The sequence below is a fragment of the Lactuca virosa genome, chromosome 2 (genome assembly GCF_052849685.1).
Source record: "Lactuca virosa cultivar CGN04683 chromosome 2, Lactuca_virosa_CGN04683_v6, whole genome shotgun sequence".
In the NCBI taxonomy this organism is placed as follows: Eukaryota; Viridiplantae; Streptophyta; class Magnoliopsida; order Asterales; family Asteraceae; genus Lactuca; species Lactuca virosa.
This window is the reverse complement of record NC_136427.1, coordinates 161,505,337-161,524,427: the sequence shown is the minus strand read 5'-3', so window position 1 is coordinate 161,524,427 and position 19,091 is coordinate 161,505,337.

The following is a 19,091-nucleotide window of genomic DNA, read 5'->3' as shown; positions in this document are numbered from 1 at the left end:
AAGAAGTTGGACTTAGTTAACATATTTTGTGGTTAAAAATAAAAACTAGCTCCTAAAGGTGATTTGTTCAATTGATGTTTGGTAGAAAACCCAAAGATTAGCCCAAGAATATGTTTTAACAAGTTTTTGACAAGAAAATATGGAAAATGATAAAAATATGGAAGTTTTTCATTTACAAGGGGGCATTTTCGGCCATAAAAACAACCAAGGACTATTTTTGACCAAATTTAGTAAAATGGGCCGAAGATGGGCCTTTGTAGCAAATAGGGACCATTTTCGCCAAAAAGTGTGAAAAATGGGCCTTTATGTCATTTTCGGTATTAATGGGCTAAAATGGTTATTTTGATAAAAATGGACCATTGTTGACATTTCTAATTAAAATGGGCCGAAAATGAACAAGTAGCAAACATGGGCCATTTTTGAACATTACGTAAGAATGGGTCTAAAAGGAATATGTTAGTAAAAATGGGCCATATTCGACAATTTTAAGTGTTATTGGGCTAAAATTTACATAAATATGGGCCTTTTATGCCATTCTCGTCATTTTTGGGCCATTATTGCCATTTTTAGAAAAGTTGAGCCATTTTTAACAATAAGATTAAAAATGGGATTATCCTCGGCACATGCGATAAAAACGAAATATTTTGGTAACGCACGCAACTAACGTTATTTATTATAATAAATAACGGGATTAACTATCAGCGTAAATTTATGTTAGGACTCTAGTGAGACGCACATTCACCGTACCTATTTAGTGTACACCTTAAGCCCTATAAGGTTATAACCAAAGTCTCCTGGAGGGAGAGCGAGAATTTGTGTATAGATCTATACGGGGTTGACATCCCACACCTGAGCTGTTCACTACAGCTAGACAGACCAGTCTAGAGTGACAAATATCTTCTCCGAAACCGACGCCTGAAGAACGCCAAGACAGACACTCCGTCATATTAGCATGGTTATAACGACTCATTTAGAGTATAACAAATTTTATTTAAAAATTTACGCGGGACACACCTACAATTCGTAACTATTTATGTGTTGAATACCTTGGTAACAAATTCACTACACAGGTCTTAGGGTATTAAGACCACAACCTTTTGTACATAAGAAAATATAGGATTTTCTGGGGAACTCACAAACAAGAATAAACAAGAACACACTCGTAACTATACCTAATTTGAAAACAAGACTTCACAAACTATCTTTCCAGAAAATATTGGTTCTTTCTGGGGTTTTAACTATCACAACTATTTTTACAGAAAATATTGGATTTTCTGGGGTTTTAACTACAACAAGGATTTTCATATAAAAATGCTTATGAACTCATCAACATATTATATGTTGACGCTTTTCAAAATAACTTGTATTCTCAGGAACTCGTTAAGCAGGTTGGCAGCTTTGGACTTTTGGGAATTTGCTGTATTTTTGTTTTCACCATACACTTGTTATTTTTGGGATGTAATTTATGAATGGATACAATGATGCAAACCATGTATGTTGTTATATTTTATGTGTGATGATGATGATGTCTATGTTTCATTTATATACACTTATTATGATATTATAAGATGAAGTCATTCGCCCCCGGACGTTTCCGTCGTTCCGGTTCGGGGGTGTGACACCTCACCACTCTAGAAACCCTCAAAATCGATCAAACAACTTTAAAATTGGAATTTTTGTGGGTTTTGTTGGATTTCAGATTTTTGTACTTATTTTTTTATGTATCCCATCTCTGTTTGTCCCTCTCTTTCTTATCTCACCTTTGTGAGTCCCATGCCTTCTGATAATTCTTTTTGTAATATCTATTTTTTTCATTTATGATTTTGCGGTGTAGAACAAATCCGCTCATGCCTTCTGACTATAATCCGTGTTTTATTTTTGCAGGTTATTGGCAATGTTAACTTAAAAGCACTACTATAGGCATTTCTCATTCTAAGCGTTAATTAAGATCTAACTGTGTTCTTATAATGTAGTGCCCGCAAATCTTCTTGATTTTAAAGAAATGGTGTATTCTTTTTTTATTTTGGACTTGGTATACTACCACATAAAGTAAATATAACTATTTTATATATCTTTTCATATGGATTATGTAGACTGTTTCTTATATAAACTATTTTGGAGTCTGCTGGATGAAGGCAAATTAATGGAGGTATGAACGAATTACAATGTTTATCTTCACCTTTTTCTCTTTCTCTGTATTGACAGAAGACACAGCTTCATATCTCTCGCTATAATCTCCATGCAAAACCTTAGCTTAGAGCTCTCAAAGCTCCCTTGTTCCTTGACCATGAATGTCTTGTGCCAACGACCTTAGTCTTGTTTCGATTTCAAGACCTAAATCCCCTTTATTTTTCTTTTTTCTTTTTCTTTTCTCTTATTAAATTTAGCATTATTTTAAGAACTGGATTTTTTAATCTTTGAGCCCTAATAATCTTCTTCTGATACATGATCTTGGATCTTTATAAATTTGCAGACGTAGACGTGTTCAGACTTATGTTTTCTGAAATGATGTGAACCACAAAATCCTGGTCATGTAAGCGTTCCTTATGATTAGTATTATTTACTTACATTTAGTAAATTGTGTTCTTAATTCAAGGATTTTTGTTGTTTGAAGAGCTCCAGTAGGACCTTCACTATATATTCCCTATTTATAGTTTTTTTTTTCAACTTTTAATGTTTAGTAGATTTTAAATGTTTTGTTTTATGCTCATCAAGGGAGAAATTTTGGGTATATATATATTTGGCTTCATTTCTATAATTTCATTTCAAAATGATAGAGGTGGAGAAATTTAGTGTTAATTTTTTTTATTTGGCTCATACGGATGGTTCAGATGATGAAATGAACTTTAATGTTCCTTGAATTTGTTTTGACTGAATGGTTTCTTTTTTATTTTATTTTATTGTAGAAGGATGATGATGGATTTCTAAAGTCATCTCATGAGCTCTCTATATTTTCCCAGTTTCACAGGTTTTGATCTTCAATCAAGTCAAATAGTTAGCTATCACAAGCCAAATTTATAAAAACACTAGCTCCTGTGAGAAGGTTAGCATAAATAACAGTCAACAATCACGTGATTGATTTAGTTAAGGTGAATCTCTATCTCTATCTTTATCTCTCTCTCTCTCTCTCTCTCTCTCTCTCCATTTTTCTGTCTCTTCAGTTTCATGGGAGATGAAGAAAGAGGGGAATCATGTCAGATGTCATCCGCCACCACCATCAACGACATGGTGGTAACCACCTTCAAACAAAACCTACCCCTTGATTCTGATTTTTTGTTACAGCTTTAGGCTATTTTTACTGGTTCACATGTTTAATGTATGAATTAAGGTTGCTTAATCATTTTCATTTTTTTCAGAATGGTTCGGTGAGATGGGTTTGCATTTGTTTATAGAAATGGAAGTTGTAATTTTTTTTTTGGATTTGAGAACCTTGGATCTTGTCACACCCCCAAACCGAAACGGCGGAAACGTTCGGGGGTGGAGGACGTCATGTATAGTATCACAACAATTGCATCATAGTAATCAAAGTAAACACAACCATTACATTGAATAAGTAAAATATTTACATCTGTTTGATTCATATTTATCTACATCAAAAGTATAACAAAATATAAAAGACGTGACTCTATACGCTCAGTCTTCTCAAAAGCTGTGGGGTACCTGTCTACTGATTTCCTGAGAATACAAGCAATTTTTGAAAGAGTATCAGCATTAAGCTGGTGAGTTCATAAGTATGTTTTGTAAGGAAAAACTGTTAATAAATCAATGAAATTATTTGTATGTTTCCCAAGAAAATCCAATATTTTCTAATATGTGTGTTTTTGTTACAGTATTTCATAATGTATTAGTTCATATGTCTGGTTACCACAAGATGTATTGTATATTGTTGCTTTGAATGAGAAATCCTTTTTACATGAAAACTCTGGCTAACACCAGTATGTATAGTAAGTTCGGGAAAACTCTAGAGACCTCTAGTATATATAGTAGTTCTATCATTTTTAAAATAAAACTAATTGAAGTTATTACCATTCATACATTAATCATATATTTTAGTACCAAATTTATGAGTTGTTATAACCATAGTTGACCATTGAACTGCCTGAATGACGTTCTTCAGGTGTCGGAATTGAAATGACTTTGTCACCCAGGCCTGCCGGCCTAACTGTAGCTTACAACTATGGTGCGGGATTGTCAATCCCGTATGGATCTATACACAAACTCATGTTCTCCCGCAAGGAGACTCTGGTTATAATCTCAGGACTTTTGTTAGGACTTAAGTAAGTACGCGAAGAATGCTCACTCATAAAATGTTATACTAACGATTAGGTGTAGAATAAAATGAATCCATTGAATTTAACTTGCTGTCTATATGTTTCATAAACTATACTCTATATAGCTTATATGTTTGATCGCATTGAATCTATGTTTTGTACATTGATAAGATGATTGTTCCATAAACCATACCTATTATAGTTTATATGTTCATTAATGTATTCAATTCATGTTTTACACTGAAAACTCTATGATTATGTTGAAAACTTCCCTTATGCTCAACATTTTACAAAAGGGTTAAAATATCTAAATATTTTATAAAAGTGTGGAAACCGTATAATTGTATCAATTACATCAGTTTTTAGTGTATTGAAATCCTTTTGTATAATTTCACAAGATGAATGATGTTTGGCTTGTATTCCCCCTGAAAACGTTAAAACAGTAAAGGTATAGGGGTATGAACGCACCTGATTGTGAGTGACTTGGATGAATGACAAAGATAGGATGCTTGGTATGCTAAGTGAGGTCCCGAGCACAATAAGGTCCTATTAAGCACATAATAACATGTATAGGCCTACAATTAGTGTCTATAACCACTAATAAGCATAGGACACAACCTTAGAATGTAGGAAACACTTACAATGAAGTGTTAGAACCAAGAATGATGAACAAAAAGGAGTTCACGGCCAACCACCATGGGTTCACGGCCTAAGATGTATTCACGGCCCATGAACACATGAAGGGTTCACGACCCACTCATGAATACTTGAAGGGTTTACGGCCCATCTATGAAGTGTTCACGACCCTATGAAGGGTTCACGGCCGTGAACTCTTGAAGATCATAAAGATGGTGATGAAAGTGATGAATCAATGGATGAATATGAAGCACTTTACATGAATAAGATGAATAACAAGTGAAAAGGGGAGAATCACTTACATTTGTGGGGTGGAAAGAGGGCTTTTTTTGGATGAGTCTTGAGGAGTTTTTGGCCAAGGAGGGAAGAAATGAGGAATAAATGAAGGATATATATATATATATATATATATATATATATATATATATATATATATATATATATATAAGGTTAGGTTATTTTGTTTCTAGTAACTATTGTGTGCCAGAATGCACATATCTGGACCATTTGATGTAATATAATCAAAGGTCATGATCTGAGGGTCTATGATAGTAGAATAGGATAACATGTACCATATAATCACACAAATTTGAGCATAAGGACATTTTAGTCAATTAACCTATATTAAAAAAGGAAATTTTCAGATTTTTAGGGATAATTAATTCCTTTATTTTTAAAAATCTGAATATTTTAAATTAATTTAAAATTAAAAATCCGATTTTATTCTGTCAGAATGATAGAATTTTAACCATAAACTAGTAAATATATTTTTCGATTTTATTCTGTCAGAATGATAGAATGCCAACCATAAACTAGTAAATACATTTTGAAAGACTACACAAAATCACTTCTTGAACTAATAATATACCAAATAATTACATTGTATGATTGTGATTCATTAAATAATAACAAACATTCTGAAAGAATAACAAGTATAATTCTTAAAAAATAACAACATTCTTAAACAATGAGTGTGACCATTCTTTAATTCATTCTTCAAGCCTTTCCCATCAGGTCTTCAAGCCATTCTTCAAGTCATTTCTACCAGAAATTCATTGCCAAGTAATTTGTAGTGATACACTTGTAACAATTGCACATTAAACACACAAATAATTAACTACAATTCTATCAGAATAAAACAATAATATTCTTACAGAATAAACTATTCTTGCAGAATGGTTTTGAATATTCTTAAAGAATTTGTATTATCAAGAATACACCCAACAAATGTGACATCCCCAAAATCACGGCCAGAATAGACCGGTTTGTTTATGCTTTGTTTTATAAAATCAGAGTAATCCTTTGATTTAAAAGAATTGCGGAATTTGTTCCCAAAACAAAATATGATAAAAATTTATCAAATCATTTCTTTAAAGAAATGTATTTTCATTAAATAACAAAATCTCGATATGTCATGTTCCGATACAGACCAAAAGCATATAAAATATAAAGTAGACCTTACAACAGTTATTTATAACTACTGGTCTATAATCCAAAATCTCTCGTCGAGTCCACCAACTTATACTATTGTGCCATTACCTGTAATGCAAAGAAAACTGAGTGGGTCAGGCTTGGGAGCCTGGTGAGCATATAGGGTTTTCAACCCACAATAATATATTTATTATATTCAATCATCAAACAATCAACCCAATTACCCATCCCCATATCTCCTTTATTTCTTAAGGGTTTACCCTAAGAACCAAATATCCTTCATTCATTCATTCCTAAGAATTTACCTAAGGAATTGGCACGAAGTCCATTGCTGCCAAAGTTTATCTATCAGATACTAAATCCATAACTATCAGGCGCTAACTCCATAGTAACCAAGGTTTACTCAACAGGCACGAAGTCACATCGTCACCAAGGTTTATCAAATAGGCACGAAGTCACATCGTCACCAAGGTTTATCAAATAGGCACGAAGTCGCATCGTCACCAAAGCTTATTCAATAGGCACGAAGTCGCATCGTCACCAAGGTTTACTCAATAGGCACGAAGTCGCATCGTCACCAAGGCTTACTCAATACGCACGAAGTCGCATCGTCACCAAAGCTTATTCAATATGCACTACGTCACATAGTCGCCACTATTTTCATCTACCCATGTTCTACCCAACATATTTGTAGATATAAAATACATATACAGTTTAAATCATTTAACACCCGTATAAAAACATCAATTCCAAGCCCATCTCAAATAGACAAATAATATATAACACATAGCATGTATTTCATAGCTAATACTTTATATTTATGTGTTAGAAGAAAGTAACTATACACTCACTTGATAAGACGATGATCGGACATCACCTCGTCTCTTAAAATAATCTTTTCCGATAAAACCGGGATGTTTTTCTTGAAAACCGGGCTTCTCGCGGGCAGAGTTTCGGCTCGGAAACTTTACTTCTCGGGATCTTCGGGGTTCGGAACTTGCTTCGGCTCTCGGGAATGATACCGGGGCTTCGGGGTATTTCTTGCACGCAAAACGAGGAAAATATAGGAGAGAAAGAAAGAATTGGGCAACAAAACTCGGCAGCCTGTAAGGGTCGAATTGTTGTAATTAGTCGAAGTGTGTTTTGGACTCTTCGAATATTTTGTAATGTATTTTACTAGGGCGTTTTTATTCGAAGCGTTAATGTCTATGCCTTAGTATATTTTTTGTACGCTTTCAGTTCCCTATAAATAGGGTTATTTACTAGAGTTAGATAAGAACTTTTACAGACTTGTCTATTGTACTCTGTAAAGAATTCGAAAGCGTAATAGAGCGTAACAAGATCATTTTTACATCCTGTGTTCAATCTCGCATTCTTACTTGAATTCATACTCTGATTAATTCAACACTTGATTCTTTGGTTCATCAATTGGTATCAGAGCAGGAATCACATCTGTGATTTGATTTTCATCCATTCAAAAAGTTTTTGAATCAAATTTTTGGTTCAAAAGTTTCCGCACTTTTTGATCGTGAAAAAGTTGTCTAAGATTTCAGTTTGTGATTTGATTCTGCATTTGAATTGTTGAATCGAGTGTTCTTCTTATAATTCCGATCTGATTCAGCTAGTTTGTTTTCAAATCTCCAAATTTTCTTAAAAAAAAATTCAAAATCAACTTCCGTACAACAATGGCGAGCTTGAATCTCAATTCAATGACTTCGTTCTCTCATCTGTTAGGATCATCGACCAAAATTCCAATGCTAATTCCTGAATATTATGATCAGTGGGCTGATCGGATGCAGGATTATCTGAATGGTCTTGATGAAGAATTATGGACATGTATCACTGGAATTATCAATGTTCCAGTGAATGTTCAACCAATCAGATCTTCTTCTACAAGTTCTGAAGTTGATAATCAAACTGATCGTCTGAAGAAACTGGAGAAAAGGTGTATGAGGGAACTGCGAGGTGCTTTACCTCCAGTTGTGTACAATTATGTTAGGAGTTTTACAACTGCAAAGGAGGTCTGGAACAATCTGAAAGATAAGTTTCAAGGAAGTGAAAAGACAAAAATCAATTCAGTAAAACAGTGTTTGGTTGAGCTGAAAGATTTCAAACAAAAAGAAGGAGAAACAATTGAAGTTTACTATGATCGTCTGAACGAGTTAATCTATCTTTGCAATCGCTATGGAATTACCAGGACTTCAATGGAATTCAATCTCATCTTTGTAATGGTGCTTCGAAACGAATGGAGAAGTGTGAGTATAATGGTGAAGAATCAACAAAGTTTTGATACATCAACTCTCAATGATTTGTACAATCAGTTGAAAACACACGAAATTGAGGTAAATGAAATTGTTGAGGAATCGAAGTTGAATTTGGGAGGTCCATTAGCTCTTGTGTCAAAGATTTCTGAGAAAGAAGCTGAAAATGGTGATTCTGAGGAAGAAGAAGGATTCATCATGAATTCGAATGATGAAGCAATAGCATTTTACTCGAATAATCGTGTTAAGAAATTTTTCAAAAAGCCGTTCAATTCGAAGACTAAGCTTGCTGAGGTGAAAGGAAGTCATGTGAGTAAAAATGTTGTTGAGGAGAAAAAGAAAGTTGAGAAGCAAGATTCGAAAATAGCTGAAGGAAAGAGTGAGAAGAAGCTGAAAGGTGATGCTGGAATAGATTGTCATTATTGCAACGGTGCTAATCATCTTGCGAATGACTGTATGCTTCGGAAGAAGGATGAGAGGAAGAATAAAGTCAAGGATGAGGCGTACTATGCAGAGAAGCTTGAGGTGATTCGTGCTAAAGCCAAGAATTTGTCATTGGTTGTAAAGGGTGAGCATGAGGATGAAGATGGAACTTATCAAATCTGGTCATCCGGGTCAGACGATGAAGAAATGAGGAATCCAACGCATGGAGAAATGTATGTGAAAATGGAGGAGGATTCAGATGATGAGGAACTCGAAGTGAAAGGACGATGCTTCCTATCTAAAACGGCAGACAAATCTCCAATGACAACAAAGGTACGTAAAATTCTCGAATCCTTTAATATTCCTACACATGCTTATGATTCTGAACTAATTTCTTTTGTTGAGACGGTTACTTATTTTGATTCAATTGTTATGTCTGCTAGCAATGAGGCCAACAAGTTGTCAATGGAGTTGTTAGAGGCCAAAAAGAGATTAGACTTGAAAATAAGCAAAATTGAATGTTTGGAATTACAAATAACAAATATTATGTGTGATAGGGAAACTTTATCGAGAGATGTTACACTTTTGCTAGCACAAAGAAACATTTATTGTAATTCTGCTAAACGACTTTATCGCAAATTAACTGATTTACATCATTCATGTGATATAAGTAAAGAGCAACATAGAAAATTACTACCTTTTCTAGCATTCAAAAGAGCCAAGGTAGATAATATTTCGTATGATTGTGAGCAAATAATAGCTGATTTTGACAAAGTTCCTGATGATAGGTATAAATATGGAATTGTCAAAATTGATGAATGTCTTGATACGAATGAATTAGTTAACATAGTGAATGATACTTTGACTAAATCTGAACAAATTCAAATTTTGAAAAAGACTGAGAATTCAACTTCTGATTCTCAATCTAATTTTGCTGATATTGAAGATAATTCTGACAATATTAGTGAAATTAGTGAACTTGAAGATGTTGATTGTTCTCAGTTGTCTGTTGTTAATGTTGCTTTAACATCTAAAGGGAAAGAAAAAGTTAAGGATTTGATGGTTGAAAATGAAATTGAGATACCCTCAACTTCGAAAGTTTGTGATATGAACTTCGTGGATCTCAAAGACAGTCAAACTGATGATAGTGATGATGAAGATGAAGAGAAAATTTCGAAGGAAAAGAAATCTTCAAAGGAAGAAGAAACTCCTCGAATAGTGGTTGATCAAGTGTATGGTGATACACAAAAGTTCGAAAAAGTAATGAATGAAAAAGGTGAACACTATCTTGAAACGAATACAGTGGTTTATCCAAATTTTAAATGTACAGATGATGTCATTTTTCCAAATCAAGTTTTCGTAACTACTGGAAATGTTGAGAATATCAAACCAGAATTAAAGAAGTTAGTTGAGGAGGATAATTCAAAAACAACTGAAGAATGTTTTTTTCGCAAATCAAAGCACAGTTGAAAACAACTTAACAAAGAATTCGTATGTGTTCCAACGTCAAAAACCATAAAGACAATGGGTTGAAAAATCAAAAATTGAAAAAGAGTTTTCAAAACAAGGTGTAAAGGAAAATGAAAAGGTTGTCAAACTAAACTCTAAGGAATTTAAAGATCAAATTGACAAATTTTCGAAGGAACACAACATTTCAAAAAGACAAGCAAGAAAGAAAATATTTTGGCAAAATGTTGAGTCTCAAAAGATGTCTGAATCACAATCAACCAAAAATGTTTTCAAAGCTAAAAATTCATCTTTTTCAACAAAACCTCAACAGTCATTTCATACAAATCCTTCAAGGTCTGAAGTGAATAAACAAACAAGGTTTTCGAAAGTTTCAGAAACTAATAAATCAAGAGCATTTTCAAATAAATCTAATTCAAATCAACAATTCTTTCAACGTCAACATTTTAAATCAACAGTTGATACATCATATGCTCAATCGTTTCTAACAAATCCAAAAGTTGATTTTGTTCCTCAAAAGCCAAATTTTCCTAATCATACGAAGAAAGAAACAATAAAAACTTTACGGGAAAAAGGAATGACTTCAAGGAAGAACATTGATCATTGGCTTGAAGGCAAAGGAAAGATGTATCAGTCGAATACATTTTCAAAGGAGCAAATTCACGAAGCATATGAAAAGTATGTGAATACTTCATCAAACGGAAGTTCATCTTCTAAGGATTCGAACATATCAGTCAAAGCTTGGAAACCAGTACTAAAAGCAAAGAATGTTCATTCATAACCTCTGAATTCGAAGAGTAATGTCAGTGAATATTCGAAACCATCAAAATCTTATGTTTCGGTTCCTTTAAATGAAGAAGTAAACTTAATTGATAGTCTCAAAACTAAAGTTTGTGATTGGGTTGAAAGTTCTTCATTACATTCGAAATTGAAATCTAATTTCCAAGGACCCAAAAAGCCTTGGGTACCTAAATTTTTCCACTGATTGCAGGTACTATGTGACGAACAATATGATAACAAATGGTACATTGATAGTGGTTGCTCTCATCACATGACTGGGAAGAATGAGAATTTACGTGATTTTCGAAGTCTCAAAAATGCTGGAGTTGTGAAGTTTGGGAACAATAAAAAATGTCAAGTCAAAGGATATGGGAAGATCACAAATGGACAATTCACAGTGAATAGTGTTGCATATGTTGAAGGTCTTCAACATAACTTGATAAGTGTTTCTCAACTTGTTGTGGGCACTGGCAATCAAATTCATTTTAATGAAGAAGGCAGTATTATTTCGAATGTCAACACAAAAGAAGTGTTACTGAAATCCAAAAGGAAAGGTGACATGTTCACTTTGGATATCAATCCGATAGTAGGGAAACCTGCTATATGTCTTCTCTCGAAAGCAACAGCAGACTTAAGTTGGCTATGGCATCGAAGACTTTCTCATCTCAATTTTCGAAACATCAATAAACTTGTGGTACAAGATCTGGTAAGAGGTTTACCTGTACTTAAATTTGACAATGATTCTTTATGTGCAGCTTGTGAAGTGGGCAAGCAACATAAACAAGGTCATCCAATAACGATTGATTCGAAAATTGTCGCACCTTTGGAGCTTTTACATATTGATTTGTGTGGTCCTTCGACTGTTTCAACTCTCAACATGAAACGGCACATATTAGTTATTGTTGATGATTTTTCCAGATTTACGTGGGTTTATTTTCTCAGGCTTAAATCCGAAGTTGCACAAATCATGATTGACTTTATCAAAAAGATGGAAACAACATTGAAGAAGATTGTTCGAAAAATTAAGAGTGATCATGGAACTGAATTTATGAACAATGTTCTTGATTCATTTTTGGTGGACAAAGGGATTTCACATAATTTTTCATCTCCATACACACCACAACAAAATGGTGTTGTTGAACGAAGAAATAGGTCTCTATGCGAAGCGGCAAGGACCATGTTGGCATATGCGAATCTTCCACAATACCTTTGGGCTGAAGCAGTATCAACTGCATGTTTCACTCAAAACAGATCTTTCATTCATCGTCGTTTTAACATTACTCCATATGAAATTCTCAACAATCGAAAACCTAACGTCAAATTTTTCCATGTTTTCGGATGCAGGTGCTTCATTATGAATCTCAAGGATCATCTTACGAAATTTCAAGCTAAAGTTGATGAAGGGATTTTCTTGGGATATTCACATAATTCAGTCGCATATCGTGTGTTGAATAAACGAACACGAAAAGTTGAAGAAACTTTTAATCTTACATTTGATGATTACTACATTAAGCAAACAACATCACCGTTTGAATACTTGGATTCGAATACTTTAGATGAGGAAGAGCATTCTTTCAAGGGGGAGAAAGAAAGATTGAATGCTGATGTTGAGGGGAAGCATAATGTTGAGGGGGAGCATTTAGAAAATATTGAAAATAATAATGATTTTGATGATGCTTGTTTGATTGCAGGTTCAGAGAATGATGATATGTACGAAGATGCACCTTTGGAATTTGATCCAGCATATCCACCAATGGAAAAATGGACAAGAGATCATCCGAAGGATCAAGTAATTGGGAATCCACAAGAGGGAGTTTTAACAAGAGCTCAAATTCGTGCAAAGAATGAGGTATTGAATACTCATCAAGAATTTTGCATGTTCAATGTTTTCATATCTAAAATTGAACCAAAAACAGTTAAGGTTGCAATGGAACACTCAGATTGGGTTGTTGCAATGCAATCTGAATTGTCTGAATTTGAACGAAACAAGGTTTGGAGATTAATTCCTAAACCTGAAAATGTTTCGATTGTCGGGTTAAAATGGATTTTCAAAAATAAAACCGACAAAGATGGAAACATTGTTCGAAACAAAGCCAGACTTGTTGTTAAAGGATATTCACAACAAGAAGGAATCGACTATGAAGAAACTTTTGCCCCTGTCGCAAGACTCGAGGCGGTTCATATATTTCTGGCTTATGCAGCTCATAAAGACTTTGATGTTTATCAAATGGACGTGAAGTGTGCATTTCTAAATGGCGAGCTTGAAGAAACTGTTTATGTGGAACAACCCCTAGGTTTTATTAACGAAGAATATCCTAATCATGTTTATGTTTTAGATAAGGCAGTTTATGGTTTGAAACAAGCACCACGAGCATGGTATGCAACTCTTACTATATTTTTGAAACAATCTAAATTTAAACAAGGATCTGTTGATCCCACATTATTTCGAAAGAAAGTGGGGAATCATCTAATGCTTGTTCAAATTTATGTTGATGATATTATTTTTGGCTCAACTGATCCTGCCTTGTCTAGAGAATTCGAAGATCTGATGAAAAGCAAGTTTGAAATGAGCATGATGGGAAAAATCAATAATTTCCTTGGATTGAATATTCGTCAAAGCAGAGAAGGAATTTTTATTAATCAGGAAAAATATACGAAGAATCTGCTAGAAAAGTTTGGATTGACGAATAGCACAAAGTTACGAGTTCCAATGGCAACGGGCATAAAATTAACACTGTCGTTAGATAAACCAGCAGTTGACATAACTTTATATAGGAGCATGATTGGTTCGTTACTTTATCTTACAGCAAGTAGACCTGATATCATGTTTTCTGTGTGTAATTGTGCTAGGTATCAGTCTAATCCACGAGAACCACATCTCACTGTTGTGAAGAATATCTTTCGTTATCTTAAAGGAACAATTTCGTTAGGATTGTGGTATCCTTCGAAAACTGGGTTCTTTGTACAAGCATATTCGGATGCAGACTTGGGTGGTTGTAATCTTGATAGGAAAAGCACAAGTGGTGGATGTCAATTTCTTGATGGCAAATTGGTGAGCTGGTAGTCGGAAAAGCAAACATGTGTTTCAATTTCAACAGCTGAAGCAGAATATGTGGCTGCTGCTGCTTGCACTTCACAAATAATATGGATCCAAAGTCAATTGCGTGATTATGCAATAAATATGAAAAAGATTCCATTATATTGTGATTCTCAAAGTGCGATAAGAATTTGTCATAATCCTGTGCAGCATTCGAAGACTAAACATATAGCTCTTCATTATCATTTCATTAAAGATCACGTGGAGGATGGAAATATTGAAGCACATTTTGTGAAAACAATTGATCAGTTAGCTGATATTTTCACGAAACCTTTAGATGAAAAATCCTTTGTGAAAATAATTGAAGGACTTGGAATGATCGATGGAAATTCTGTTCCATGCGAAAAAGGAGAATGATGGTTGACAAGGAATGAATCAGAGGCGCTGAATAAAAGACGATGCAAAGTTATTCAGTATTCAGAGGATACTGTTCATAGTCAACGCTTCGACCTCTTCAAATTCGTAAATTTTTCACTGATTTTAAGGGATAATTCAGAGGTTACTGTTCATAGTCAACGCTTCGACCCCTTCGAATTCGTACATTGGTCACTTATCTAGGGATGATAAAATTTTCTTTTGTTTTGTCATTTTATTTTCGAAAATTAAAAAATCTAAAAAGATTTTCTTTTGTTTTGTCATTTTATTTTCGAAAATTCAAAAATCCAAAAAGATTTTCTTTTGTTATGTCATTTCATTTTCGAAAATTCAGAAATTCAAAAAGATTTTCTTGTGTTTCGTCATTTAATTTTTGAAAATTCAAAAATCCAAAAAGATTTTAGTTTGTTCTGTCTTTTCTTTCGAAAATTTCAAAACAACAAAAATATTTTGATTCTTACTTCTTTTTAGTATTTTGTTGCAGATTATCATGAAGATACAGAGGGGATTAAGCTTGTAGTTCTAGGGTCAGGTACATTTTTCGTATGAATCGATAAATTTTTCATCACTTGAACTAGTTAAGTTGTCCCTAGAAGCATGCTGCTGCATGTTGACCAAAGCCTCCATGACTCAATGTGTGTGTACGAAAGCCTTAATGAAATTATTCATACGAAAATTTCTTCCCAATCAGGCTTATATTCACATTAGTCTCTGAGCTACATGACTCTTCTCAAAATGAGTTAAGAGTTTACTGTTTGGTCCAAAAATAACAGAGGTACTTTTCGTGTCTTACAACAATTTTTTTCATCCATAACTTTCTTACACGATCACACACGAAGACATATGTCCGAGAGGTCTCTGATCAAACCCATCGAGACTTAGACATATCAAAAATCTGTGTTTATGATCTGACATCATGAGACCGTGATGAAAGTGAAACCCAATTTTCATTACCTTTTTAAGGAATTGACGGGGAGCTAAGTTCCAGATTTTTATGAAACTTTTGTTTCTGTACCAAAATTTGAAATATATTCATTTCGAATGAGTGGTCTTGATCAAACATTCGAAACCCACGATGTTTGTTACCCAACAAGATCCAGCACATATTTTTTTCTTGAATATGATTTCCGTGTGAGTTTCATTCGAATGTCAATGTCATTTCAAATTTATTAAAGCCAACTTGTCACTGACTACACTGGTCAAACAAGTAATTTCTGTTACAATTTCTCACCTTATGTTTAGGATGATATGTAACGAAATTTTTTAACTACCCACGAAGCTTAATAAAAGAAGCCTTTCGATACTTATCAACAAGTATTCGATTGTAATTCACGGGAACCCACACAAGCTATTAATCATTTCTCTTAATGATTAATGAAGTAAACTTTGCCCGGGATTTCATATGCTTTTATGTCAATGGTTTGACATCACAATATCCCATATTTTTCTTATCATTGTTTCTCGTCTACATTCTTTGGAACACTGAACTCACGAAATCCTTGAGGCTCTGAGTAATACCAACTCAGGCTGATGATTTGAAACTTATGGCGTATGACTTCGCTTTTCATCCCAAAAGTGAAAGAGCCTTGCTTCCATTCGAAGGGTTCTGACGGTTACAATATTCTTGGGGATATCAAGACAGGCTGTTTATAAATGACGTATGGTATTCTGTCCGGTTTTCAAGGTGATGTGACAGCTACTTTTTGACGCATGGCTACTTTTACGCAATAATGGTCCGATTTTCAAGGTGCCACGTCGGATATCATTAAATACATATCCCGCTTCAAATTCAAACTTAAGGGTTACATATAAAAGGGGATTCAAGGGTTCATTGTCAGTTTACGCGATCAAAAAGCAAATTTCCCAAATTCTCTGTTCATCTTCATCTTCAAACCCTAACAATGGAGACTTCTGCTCATGTTGATTCTCATACCACTGAAGATGCCTCTTCATTACCAATAATGAAGATTCAAGCAACAAATTATTACCTGGAGGGTGACGTTTCTCAGTACCCGGAAGAGTTGAAGATGCTAATTGTTGCCTTGAAGAACTCTGTTTTGGCTAAGGCGATGTTCAATTCTTTCTCTGTTCCATTGTCCTGGCTTTCTCAAGCAGGATAAACTGCGACTTACAACAAAGTTTCTGATACGATTACTTTTCATCTGGTGAACGACAAAAAGGTCAGGCTATCTAAGAAACTCTTCTGCCAAATTCTTGATATTCCGAATTCGCCTCCATATGTTGCTTTCACTTTTCCACAAATTGTTCACATGTTTAATGAGATGGGATATCAGCCACTACTGTCCAAGATTAGTGATTTTAAGAAGTCTGGTCTTCCACGACTCTGGAATTTCTTATTTGGTATTTTTCTACGATGTTTGACTGGGAGATCAGCTGGTCTTGATAAAGGAAGAATGGAAGTTTATGCCATGGTTGCTGGCATCTATTATGATCTTCAAGTGGATTATTCTACACAGTTGTGGAAGGAATTCCAAAAGGGTGTAGAACACACGAATGCTATTCATGGTATTTCGTGTGCAAGATACTGGAGTTTGATTTTGCAATACTTTTACAACAAGGAAGGGATTTTGGTACCCAATGATGAAGAAAAAGCAGTTTTTCAATCATACCACTATCCGAAGGATGTCACAGATAGTGCTGAAGTTTTTCCATTAGTTGCTCGTATTCCAGATGCTATGCTTAAAAGAGTTGATCCTTCGAATTCTGTCTTAGTGGCATATTTGCAGACAATTGATTCTACAATTGAAACTGACATACTATTGGATAGAGATGATACAAAATCCAAGAAGACGAAGAAGAATGAAACTGAGTCAAAATCTTCGAAATCTCCAAAGAAGAAGCTTGAAACCGTTGAAGTGTCTGTTGCTGAGACTCAAGTGATTGAGCCTATTCTTGAAGAAACACAAGAGAATGTAATCATTCCTTCGAAGACTGGAATGTTTCGAAGAATCAAAATGAAGTCAACCCATAAAAGCAAGTCTCCTACACAAAAAGTGGTTCGAAAACCTCAAATCACTCATCAAGGTGTTTTAATTAGAGAAGTGCCAGCACCTGTTTCTCTGGTGTCTAAGAAACGAAGGGCTGAGGATATGGCAAAACATTTGTCAAAGAAAAAGAAGAAGAAGACCCGAAAACTCGTGATTTCTAATGAGTCAACAGAAGACGAGGGTGAAAGAATTCCAGAAACCCCAGAGTTCACTCCTCTCACAGGAAGTTCCACTCCTGAGAAGACAGTTGTTGTACCACCCGAAGATTCGATTGCCAAATCAGTTTCTGAGGCGGTTCGAACTTCAGGCATCCCTGCACACGTATCTGATACGGATGCAAATGTCCATATGGGTGAAGGAGGTTCGAAGAATGAAGCTCAAGGTCCTGTTACTTCTGCTCCTTTTGAAAGTATTGTTTCTTTACCATTATCCACTACTCCTCTTACTTCAACTACTGATTCTCCAACATTCGAACACATTCTTGATCAACCATTTACTTCAATTTTTTCTTCTCAATCTACTGAAACACCCAAACCAACTTCACCTGTTCAAGAAACCATTTTTATAGAGACATAGACTGATAATGAGGGGTTTGGAGGTATGTTTGAAGAACTGGAATTTCATGAAGAAGAAGAGCAATTTCCAGATCATATGCTGATGACCATGAAGCAGTTTAAAATTCTGAATCAGAAGTTGAATTCGATAATTCAATCTCAAGCTGATCTGGGAGGTGGTTCATCTGTTTCAAGTCTGGAGATTTATTCAATGTTGAAGATGTTCGAAGCCAGAGTTGTGAGCAAAGTATCTGGTATGCTTACAGACTCTGAATCACGAATTTTGGAGAAAGTTGATCTCAATGATCAAAACAATGAAATCCAAATCAATTCTCAAAATTCGAAGTTTGCTGGTGATCTGAAAGAATTGAAGAATGTTGCAAAGGAAAGACATGTTCTTTTTATTCAAGATGTGAAGAAAGTAAGAGAGGATGTAAATTTGCAGATTCACAAACTTCGTGAAGATATGCAAAAAGAAATTGCCACTGTACACCAAGATTATGCATCCTTGAATCAGAAGATTGATATCATTTGTGATGCAGTCACACGATTTGTTAAGTTGTATGAAAGTTTGAGTCCTCAAATAACTCAACTTTCAACATCCGAAAGTGCAAGCTTTGAGGAAGTGATTTCTTTGCTCAAGGAGTTAAAAGGGATTTCTGATAGGCCGGTTTCTTCTCCATTGATTACTCCTGAATTTTTATCCCAAAAGTTTATCCAATTCGAAGCCATTCTCAACAAGCAACTTGCTCCTCTCTTTCGCATATCCAGCCTTCTTCCAACAACAA